The sequence below is a fragment of the Geotrypetes seraphini genome, chromosome 19 (genome assembly GCF_902459505.1).
Source record: "Geotrypetes seraphini chromosome 19, aGeoSer1.1, whole genome shotgun sequence".
NCBI lineage: Eukaryota > Metazoa > Chordata > Amphibia > Gymnophiona > Dermophiidae > Geotrypetes > Geotrypetes seraphini.
This window is the reverse complement of record NC_047102.1, coordinates 18,845,401-18,853,660: the sequence shown is the minus strand read 5'-3', so window position 1 is coordinate 18,853,660 and position 8,260 is coordinate 18,845,401.

Sequence of the window (8,260 nt, the reverse complement as noted above, 5' to 3'; positions counted from 1 at the left end):
GCACTCCTGTGGCGCAGGAGGCGGCTCGGCTCATGGTTTGGGCGGAGTCCCATCTTCTGGACCTCTCGGCTTCTCATATAGCCGGGGTAGAAAATGTTCAGGCAGACTTCCTCAGTCGTCACTTCCTGGATCCAGGAGAGTGGTTTCTCGGCGCCGGAGCGTTTCGGTTGATAGTGCAAGATTGGGGGCAGCCCCTGATGGACCTGATGGCCACGAGTGGCAACGCCAAAGTGCCCCGCTTCTTCAGTCGTCGCAGGGAAGGGCTGGCCGAGGGTCTGGATGCTCTGGTCCAGCCGTGGCCAACGGAGGGGCTGTTGTATGTGTTCCCTCCTTGGCCGCTGGTGGGCAGAGTGCTTCTTCGCATTGTTCACCATCCGGGTTTGGTGGTGCTGGTGGCTCCGGATTGGCCTCGACGTCCGTGGTATGCGGATCTGGTGAGGCACCTGGTGGCGGTTCCTCTTCCTCTGCCTCTCTCGGACGACCTTCTGATGCAGGGTCCCATTCCCTTGTTCGACCCGTCTCTCTTCTGTCTTACGGCGTGGCTCTTGAAAGGGGTCGCCTTAGCAAGAAGGGATATTCAGACAAGGTGATCGCTACACTGTTGGGGTCCCGGAGGCTTTCTACCTCTCGGGCTTATGTGCGGGTTTGGCGTCTCTTTGAGGAATGGTGTCGGGCGCGGGGAGTGACCTCTTTTCGCGCTTCTCTGCCTAACATTCTAGAGTTCTTGCAGGATGGCCTGGATAGAGGCCTGGCTTGGTCTTCTCTCCGGGTTCATCTTGCGGCCCTGTCGACCTTTCGAGGGTTGGTGTCAGGTCAGCGTTTATCGGCTCTTCCTGATGTGATTCGGTTTCTGCGGGCGGCCAAGTTGCTTAGGCCTCCCCTACGGCCCTCGGTTCCCTCTTGGGATCTTAATCTGGTTCTCTCTGTTTTGGTGCGCCCGCCTTTCGAGCCCTTGGACGACTGTTCTTTGAAGGACCTTACTTTGAAGGCGGTCTTTTTGGTGGCCATTACTTCTGCTAGGCGTATTTCTGAGCTGCAGGCTTTCTCTTGTAGGGCTCCCTTCTTGGAGTTGTCTAGGGAGCGGGTCGTCTTGCGGCCTGTTCCTTCCTTTCTGCCGAAGGTTGTTTCTCCTTTTCATGTCAATCAATCGGTGGTTCTCCCGGTCTTGGGTGGTCGGGAGGGCTCTTCTGAGCAACGGCAGCTGCGCAAGTTGGATGTCGGTCGGGTCCTTCGCTCTGATGTGCAGCGGACCCAGGAATTCCGGAAGTCCGATCATCTCTTTGTCCTCCTGGCTGGTCCTCGTCGGGGAGCTGGCGCTTCTAAGGCTACTATTGCGCGCTGGATCAAGGAGACGATTGCTTCCGCTTATCTTCTGAAACAGCAGCCTGTTCCGGAGTTTCTCAAGGCTCATTCCACTCGGGGTCAGGCGGCTTCTTGGGCTGAGTCGTCGCTCGTGCCTCCGGTGGATATTTGTAAGGCTGCGGTTTGGTCCTCCTTGTATTCTTTTGTTAGACATTATCGGGTAGATGTTCAGGCGCGTCGGGACGCGGTGTTCGGTGAGCGTGTTCTGGTATCGGCCCTTCGGGGGTCCCGCCCGTGAGAGGGACTGCTTTGGTACGTCCCATTCGTAAAGTTAACCTCTACTGGTCTGGAGAGTGCTAAAGAAGGAGAAATTAGGTTCTTACCTGCTAATTTACTTTCTTTTAGCTTCTCCAGACCAGTAGAGGTCCCCACCCTGTCTGTTGTTGTTGTTGTTGTTGGGGCTGTTTTCGCGGGCAGTTTTTGTTTTTTGCTGCGGGTTCTAGTATTTTTCTAGGGCCGGGGAGAATTAAAGAACAGCGGCTGTGGCTCGGCTGGCTTAGCTGGCGAGCTGTGGGGACATTTTCCTTCGGGTATTTCTCCTCTGCATTTTCCAACAGCATTTGGGTATGTTATTTGTTACTCCTGTTCGGAGTATTGTTTTCTTCCTGTTTTCCAGTTCTTGGTTCTGCTTGGCTATTCGGCAGACTGAGGGAAATAGAGAAGGGAGGATAGTATATACTGTCCCAAAGTTTTGTTTTCAGTCTCCACCTGCTGGTCATGATTAGATATATACCCATTCGTAAAGTTGACCTCTACTGGTCTGGAGAAGCTAAAAGAAAGTAAATTAGCAGGTAAGAACCTAATTTCTCCTTATGAGCGTCAGGAGCAGCAAGGAGCATTCAACGCGACTCCCTGCGGTAATAAACGCTATCGTGGTTTAGTAAAAGGGGTGGGGGGGTTAGATTGTTTGCCGTTACTATAATCAAGTGAGCAAGATTGGAATTAATGTGTTGACAGGATTTGAAGAGCATTTCAGCCGACTGTTTGAGGGTTGTATTGAAGGACTTCAGGGGCCACACATTGGAGACCACATCTCTAGGCCTTTGTCATTCATATTTATTTAGATTTATATCCCATCCTCCCCAGAGAGCACAGAACGGGTTACAGTTTGCATTTACAGTCTTACAATATAGGGTTTACATACAGTGTATTCCAATATATCTACATATAGGATTACTTATTGATGCTGGTGAATGCCATTGGTAGATAACTACACCAAAGTGTACGCATTTAGCTATTAGTGAAGTATGTTACATTTCTATTATTTTCCACAATAAAGTGCAGATATTGAAGGTTAATTTAATAAAATGCTGCTAGGTGTTTTGCATAAAATGTCTTTTTTTTATTTTTAAATCAATGTATCATTGGGAGTGACTAGGCAAACAGGTAGGATTTTTCAGCTTTTCTAAAGTTAAGAAGTCCTTTAAGGGCTCTGATATGAGGAGGTAGGATTGTTTCCGGGCTGTCTGGAGTTGGAGGGAGTGTCGGGATGGTGCATGTTGGCATATTTCATCTTGGAAGTGTAGCATTCTCCTTGGGGTGTAGAGAGGAAGTTTGCCTGAGATGTATTTTGGCATCAGGTTGTAGAGCGATTTATATGCCAACACTAGGCCTTCAAAAACGCATCGCTTGGTTATGGGCAGCCCGTGGGCTGATATCAGTGCTGGAGAGACTGGGCTTGTAGGTTTTTCAGTAGTCTTATTGCTGCATTTTGAACTCGCTGTAGTCGTTTGGTGTTTTTCCGCTGTAAAGACCATTGAATAAAGCATTGCAGTAATCCAGGTGCGTAAAGACAAAGGCATAGAGTAGTTGGGTGAAGTCTTCTTCCGTGACGCAGTTTCTTATCTTTCTTCAGTTTACACTTTACTTATTTTCTACATTTCTATTCTGCACTATCCAGCGTTCTAGGTCGATTACAATGCACATACAAAGCATTAACACACACACACCCTCCCCTTTTTACAAAACTGCACAAGAGATTTTTATCACCAGCAAGGGCGCTCTGCACTGCTCCAATGGTCATAGAGTTCCTATGAGCATCGGAGCAGCGCAAAGGATTCAGTGCTCAGGCCGATGCTAAAAACCTCTTGTGCAGTTTTGTAAAGGGGGGGAGAAATAAATGAAACAATAGACAAAAGGTAATTAACAAAAACACCTAACCAAGACAGACGCTTCTAGATCTTGAAACACACACTCACTCGCTTGGTCTCTCTCTCTCATGCATACTTTTTTTTTTTTTTACAAGATCTTCTGTGCTAATATTTTACTTTGCTTCTGATGTAATGAAACAATTATATGCAAGAAATAGAGAATCAAAAATTTGCACTACTCTAGGAATAAAGTGCAAAAATAAAAGTGGGGAAATCATGCAGAGTATGACCCACAGACTTCTTTCCAAACCCTCTGCACCTGTATGCTTGTAGAGGCACAGTAAGGGGGGAGGGTCTGCCCCTGATGTGGACTTCCTTGGGGCACTGGGACCCCTCCTGCTCTCCCCCCCCCCCCCCCATTTCCACCCCTCCCCCTGCCGTGTGAAAGAGATTTGCATACAATGGAGGCAGTGCACAGGAGCTTGATTCCACCCTGATGATCTGGTGCACTGGCACCCTGAGAAAAAATGGCTTAACCATTAGGGGAACTGGACCATGTCATAGGACAGTGTTTCCCAAACCCAAGTTAGTCCTCGAGTCCCCCTTTTACCAGTCATGTTTTCAGGATATCCACAATGAATAAGCAGGACATTGATTTGCATACAATGGAGGCAGTGTATGCAAATCAATGTCCTGCATATTCATTGTGGATATCCTGAAAACATGACTGGTAAAAGGGGGACTCGAGGACTAACTTGGGATTGGGAAACACTGTCCTATGACATGGTCCAGTTCCCCTAATGGTTAAGCCATTTTTTCTCAGGGTGCCAGTGCACCAGATCATCAGGGTGGAATCAAGCTCCTGTGCAATGCCTAGGGCAGTGTCTCTCAAACTGTGTGCCCCAAAGAGATTCCGGGTGTGCCACAAGTGATTCCAGAATTTTACTTTATTTTTAAAAATTCTCTTCATAAGTATACATTAGAATAGATGACATGTACATCATGTACACAAGAGTCTGTCAATGTTATGAGCGTCTGTTTGCGTAAGGATACAACTACCCAGACAAGCATCATTCTTTTTACAATTACCCATACACAGCTTAAAGAACTTTAAATAACCGAATAGCCCATCCAGTCTGCCCCACAGTCACACTCATCATAAAAGGTAAGAATGCAAATACAAGTAACATAGGAATACAAATATGCCACTTATAGTCTTAGTGGTTTACATTCAGGTACTCAAACATTTTTTCCCTATCTGTCCTGGTGGGCTCAAACTCTATCTAATGTACCTGAGTCAATGGGGGATACTTAGACTTCCCAGGGTCAAAAGAGCAGTGTGGAATTAGAACCCACCACCTCAGGGTATTGAGGCCGTAACCCTGACCATTGTACCATCCAGTCTGCCCATCCATAGCAGGATAAAGCCAGGGATGCTGTTCAACTCCTCCCAACAAGGCCTCACACTGCACTTTTTTTTTTTTAATTATGTGAGCAAAGAGCACCCTCTAGTGCTGCAACTAAAATTAAATGCAAAGAAATGCAGAGTAATGCATTTGGGGATTAATAATAGGAAGGAACTGGGAGGAGAGAAGCTGATATGCACGGACGGGGAGAGGGATCTTGGGGTGATAGTGTCCGAAGATCTAAAGGTGAAAAAACAGTGTGACAAGGCAGTGGCTGCTGCCAGAAGGATGCTGGGCTTCATAAAGAGAGGCGTAGTCAGTAGAAGGAAGAAGGTGTTGATGCCCCTGTACAGGTCATTGGTAAGGCCCCACTTGGAGTATTGTGTTCAATTTTGGAGACCGTATCTGGCAAAGGACTTAAGAAGACTTGAGGCGGTCCAGAGGAGGGCAATGAAAATGATAGGAGGCTTGCGCCAGAAGATGTATGAGGAGAGACTGGAAGCCCTGAATATGTATACCCTAGAGGAAAGGAGAGACAGGGGAGATATGATTCAGACGTTCAAATACTTGAAGGGTATTAGCGTAGAACAAAATCTTTTCCAGAGAAAGGAAAATGGTAAAACTAGAGGACATAATTTGAGGTTGAGGGGTGGTAGTTTCAAAGGCAATGTTAGGAAATTCTACTTTACGGAGAAGGTGGTGGATACCTGGAATGCGCTCCCGAGAGAGGTGGTGGAGAGTAAAACTGTGACTGAGTTCAAAGAAGCGTGGGATGAACACAGAAGATTTAGAATAAGAAAATAATATTAAATATTGAACTAAGGCCAGTACTGGGCAGACTTGCACGGTCTGTGTCTGTGTATGGCCGTTTGGTGGAGGATGGGCAGGGGAGAGCTTCAATGGCTGGGAGGGTGTAGATGGGCTGGAGTAAGTCTTAACAGAGATTTCGGCAGTTGGAACCCAAGCACAGTACCGGGTAAAGCTTTGGATTCTTGCCCAGAAATAGCTAAGAAGAAAAAATAAAAAATTTAAATTGAATCAGGTTGGGCAGACTGGATGGACCATTCGGGTCTTTATCTGCTGTCATCTATTATGTTACTATGTATAACAATGAAGTGATGATTATCTTAAACATCTTCTGTCCTTGGCACTACGAAATTGCATGCTGGGTTATCCCAAGTAGAACCAGTCAAGCCCTGTCTCAAACAGTGGCCAATCCAGGTTACTAGAAGTACCTGGCAGAGTCAAAAGAATAGATCCCTTTCCCTCACTTCCGTAAACTAGTGGTAACTTCCCCACATCTCTTGTGATTTGGAGAGCTGCAGTAGCAAAATTGCAACATCAGGGAGACCCAAGACACTGTTTTAAACCATCAGAGACAGCACAAGCAAATCCTCAAGCCTTAATCTCCCCCCCCCCCCCCCCCCCCCCCATTGTCAGGCCCTTAGGCTGCAGCCCTCCAAAGATTTTGATCATTAAACACATCACAATCATTACACAAGTTTCCTATTCACTCCCCCCCCCCCCACCCCTTGGTCTTCGTCACCATCTCTTCCTTTCCTGAAATCACCGAGGCAGTGACATAGCAAGTGGGAGGAAAGGGAATGGGGTTAGACCACCCCAGAGGTGCACCTGGGGTTTGGGGTCATAGGATGGGAACTTCACTGCTCTGCCAGTGTCGGCCTTCCTCTCTGGCCAGGTCCTGCTTTCATGGAAGCAGGCAGGACCGATGCCAGCCGATCAGTGAGTTAAGGCTGCCGACAATGATAAAATGCTTTAATTAGGCATCTTGTGGGCCACTAGGGTCTTCCCTCTGCCATATCACTGATGACATGGCGCAGGACACAAAAAAATCTCACAGTGGGAAGGGGTGGGAGGGTCAGTCAGGTCCAGAGGTGCTACACAGAAGGATAGGAGAAAAAGCTGCTGCTTAGGGGGCAGGCGGGAGGGATAGAAAGCGGCTGCACGTGGGGAGGGGGGGGGGAAGAGAGGAAAAATTGTTGGACACTTCTTCCCTTGGTGCTCTAACCTCCTCTCATGGCTTTCAGTATCACATCTATGCCGACAACTCCCAGATCTCTCTCTCTACATCAGAAATCTCTACAGACATTCAGGTCCAAGACTCAGGCTGCCTATCTGACATTACTGTTTCAAGTTCAATTTATTTGACATACCGCAACTATAAAAGAGGGAGGGGAACAAACAGAGAATAAACAAATACAAACCCTGCAAACATCTCAAAAAACATGAGGGAAAAAAATATGGATTGGTTACAATAAAATCTGGGGTAGAGGAAAGAGGAAAAGGGATAAAAACATGGTCTCGCTGTTTTTGACCTGTACTAATGCCTGAGAAAAATGCACCTTTGAGACTTAAATTCAAAAATAAACTTTCTGTACAAAAGGTAATAATGTAAGGAATTCTGGAATACAGGGGCCATGACTGTCAAGGAAGAATTCAAGGAATAATTGTTTACATGAAGGAACAACTAGTAACTGTTGATGTATGAACTTCACTCATCAGATAAGTCTCTCTTATCTGTACCCTTTTCCTCTACAGCAAACTTGACTCCTTCCTTTGTACCTTGCTGCACCATATGCATGGGACAAACTACATGACTCGATACGTCTATCTCTGGACATATTAAATTCCAGACTCAAAACCCACTTCTCTGAAAATGCTTTCAGTTCCTAACTCCAAACCATCTGCTAAGCATGCACCTGACTTATTTCCTCTGTAATTTTCCACCTGAGCACTGTGTATAGATGTACCTTTTTGTTCTAAGCTCTTTGGCGCAGGAACACTCTCTTCCATGTCTGATGTACAGTGCTGCATTGGCCTGGTAACATTTTATAAATGATAAATAGTAGTAAGTTTGTGTAGCTATCAACATATTGTTTTGGTTTGGCTGTAGTCACAGCTGCTCTTTGCTGACCCCAAGAAGCGGCTGCAACCAGCTAGGCCACAAACTGATAAGTGATAGGTGACAGACATGAAAGAAGCAACATGTGAAAATTCTGATAAGTATTTAAAAAAATAAATAAAAAAGGAGAAATATGTGATGCAGAAGTGACCCCCAAGGCTTTTTTAGTAGGAGCTTTGAAGAGGTACATAATGGGAGATGGTACATAATGGGAGAAGGGAGGAACAGGCTAGTGGTTAGAGCAGTTTCACTCAAACTGTGCCACAAAGAGATGCCGGGTGTGCCATGAGATTTCCAGCATTCTACTTTATTTTTAAAAATTCCCTTCATAGATGGCATAGAATAGATGGCATGTATGTCACGTACGCAAGAGTCTGTCAATGTTATGAACATCTGTGTGCACAAGGATACAATCACCCAGACAAGCATCATTCTTTGACGCGATTGGTCCTTGAAAACAAGCAAGTAATTTTATTTTT